Source organism: Mastacembelus armatus, chromosome 14, assembly GCF_900324485.2.
Source record: "Mastacembelus armatus chromosome 14, fMasArm1.2, whole genome shotgun sequence".
NCBI classification, from domain to species: Eukaryota; Metazoa; Chordata; class Actinopteri; order Synbranchiformes; family Mastacembelidae; genus Mastacembelus; species Mastacembelus armatus.
In genome coordinates, this window is record NC_046646.1 from 1,632,933 (window position 1) to 1,636,348 (window position 3,416).

The following is a 3,416-nucleotide window of genomic DNA, read 5'->3' on the forward strand; positions in this document are numbered from 1 at the left end:
TCATGATGTCAAAATGTGAACAGCATGATGAAGAGAACTGTTTAAATACGAACTGTCATTGAACCAGAACATTTAGTGGTCGATGGTCATGGATCAGACACTTGTTGGGATTTTTGTGGTTAATCAGCACGTTAGAGAACAGCATGTTATGCAATAAGTACTGAAACATTGAACAGTTGGACATGTGCATTCAAAAGTTTAGAGAAGGTCAAATTAAGTTCAGCTGTGAAGGTTATAGTGCATTTTAGGTGCATAGTGTATAGCTGGGCAGCTAGGTGCTGCTGCTTCTCTTGTGTATTGAAATCATGCATTCATTTCAGAACATTTTAGCTCCTCTTCATCTTTGCCTGGTTTTATTTACTTGCCACTTTCCAGAATTATGATATCTATTTTAGGATGACAGAAACACTTTATCCCACTTTTAATTTTCAGTTACTGATAATCACTAGCTAAATATGTAAACATAATATAGTATTAAAAATTTGAAGAATAACAGTTTTTGGGCTTCAAAGCCAAGTACAAAATACATTATGCCGTCCCTGTTTAAAGTATATTTAAATAATGTTTTGCAAGCTGAACAAGTCCGTTCTATTTTCTGTCCTGTCAACCAAAACACCCAGCTGTGAGAGTTTAATCTGTAAAATCTGCTCATATCTGAGTGCTTACCAATACAGTGATCTTATAATATTTAATATGTCCCAGTCTGGTTTTGAAATCTTTTTAAATATTTTCACTATTGATTTTTTCACACTTACTCTTTGAATGTACAGTGGGTACGGAAAGTATTCAGACCCCTTTAAATTTTTCACTCTTTGTGTCATTGCAGCCATTTGCCAAAATCAAAAAAGTTCATTTTATTTCTCATTAATGTACACTCAGCACCCCATCTTGACAGAAAAAAACAGAAATGTAGAAATTTTTGCAAATTTATTAAAAAAGAAAAACTGAAATATCACATGGTCATAAGTATTCAGACCCTGTGCTCAGTATTGAGTAGAAGCACCCTTTTGAGCTAGTACAGCCATGAGTCTTCTTGGGAATGATGCAACAAGTTTTTCACACCTGGATTTGAGGATCCTCTGCCATTCTTCCTTGCAGATCCTCTCCAGTTCTGTCAGGTTGGATGGTGAACGTTGGTGGACAGCCATTTTCAGGTCTCTCCAGAGATGCTCAATTGGGTTTAGGTCAGGGCTCTGGCTGGGCCAGTCAAGAACGGTCACAGAGTTGTTCCGAAGCCACTCCTTTGTTATTTTAACTGTGTGCTTAGGGTCATTGTCCTGTTGAAAGGTGAACCTTCGGCCCAGTCTGAGATCCTGAGCACTCTGGAAGAGGTTTTCTTCCAGGATATCTCTGTACTTGGCCACATTCATCTTTCCTTCAATTGCAACCAGTCGTCCTGTCCCTGCAGCTGAAAAACACCCCCACAACATGATGCTCCCACCACCATGTTTCACTGTAGGGATTGTATTGGGCAGGTGATGAGCAGTGCCTGGTTTTCTCCACACATACCGCTTACAATTAACGCCAAAAAGTTCAATCTTGGTCTCATCAGACCAGAGAATCTTATTTCTCATAGTCTGGGAGTCCTTCATGTGTTTTTTGGCAAACTCTATGAAGGCTTTCATGTGTCTTGCACTGAGGAGAGGCTTCCGTCAGGACCCTCTGCCATAAAGCCCCGACTGGTGGAGGGCTGCAGTGATAGTTGACTTTGTGGAACTTTCTCCCATCTCCCTACTGCATCTCTGGAGCTCAGCCACAGTGATCTATGGGTTCTTCTTTACGTCTCTCACCAAGGCTCTTCTCCCACGATTGCTCAGTTTGGCTGGATGGCCAGGTCTAGGAAGAGTTCTGGTCATCCCAAACTTTTTCCATTTGAGGATTATGGAGGCCACTGTGCTCTTAGGAACCTTGAGTGCTGCAGAAATTCTTTTGTAACCTTGGCCAGATCTGTGCCTTGCCACAATTCTGTCTCTGAGCTCCTTGGGCAGTTCCTTCAACCTCATGATTCTCATTTGCTCTGACATGCACTGTGAGCTGTAAGGTCTTATATAGACAGGTGTGTGCCTTTCCTAATCAAGTCCAATCAGTTTAATTAAACACAGCTGGACTCCAATGAAGGAGCAGAACCATCTCAAGGAGGATCAGAAGAAATGGACAGCATGTGAGTTAAATATGAGTGTCACTGCAAAGGGTCTGAATACTTATGACCATGTGATATTTCAGTTTTTCTTTTTTAATAAATTTGCAAAAATTTCTACATTTCTGTTTTTTTCTGTCAAGATGGGGTGCTGAGTGTACATTAATGAGAAATAAAATGAACTTTTTTGATTTTGGCAAATGGCTGCAATGACACAAAGAGTGAAACATTTAAAGGGGTCTGAATACTTTCCGTACCCACTGTACCTGTACAGATGTGGTTTTCAGTGTAAAAATATTAGCATTACAGTTTATTGTGTGTCAGTAGGTTGTACATTAAAATCTTTTCAGCACTCACAAAACCATTATCACTACCTACCAGGAGTTATTTGTACTCAACTCTGTAATGTAAATTGAATCTTCGTAGGAATGCATCGTGATGTTCCACATATACAATCAATTGGTTACAAAAGGCTGTAATAAACATTACGCATTATTTGGGTCAGGATTTTGGTGTTTACCTAGATGTTTACACATGGTGCATAATTAACTTCACTGAATCAGATAAATTGCACAAATCACAATATAAGATGATGCATAAATAACATGTATTTCTGTAGTGCGCCAAAACAGAAGTCCTCATACAGTTGATTGAGATTTTGGGGTATCATTAAATGGTCCAGAAGTGTATGTTTAATTGTAAATTTGTAAATTTATTTTGATATTGACTTTTTTTTTTATTGTTTTAGTACAAAAAAATAAGATATTGATTTGGGGATCAAATGCAATCTTTCAAAATTCAATTACTGTACAACTTACATGTAATTTTCCATTAATTTTTGATGATGTTGCTCTCCTTTCCATTCTGGCCATGCTCTCTGTGTGCACACATACAGGTTCAAACCAGAACTTGAATTTTTAAATTCCATTTAGGTCCATGGTAGAGTGATTAAGCAGACATTTGGGGAAAAGTAGGTGACATTGTAGGTTTAAACATCTAAGATATACAATGTGGTGCCTTGCTTTCCATAGTCATCTCCTTCTCCCAGACCTCCTGCTCCTCTTCCTCTTCTCATGAATATTGGAGAATTAATGCATGCAGGGAGGGAGGGAGGGAGGGAGGAGCAGGACAAAGGGAAAACATGAGGACAGTGAAAGAAGAAAAGGGAGGGGTAAGCTGATATCGTCAGAGGGCTGGCAGTGCGCAGACTCTGTGTAAGCTGGGTTGGCTGCCTATTGATTGGAAAACAACGGGCTGTGGGAGGACAGATAAGGGTGGC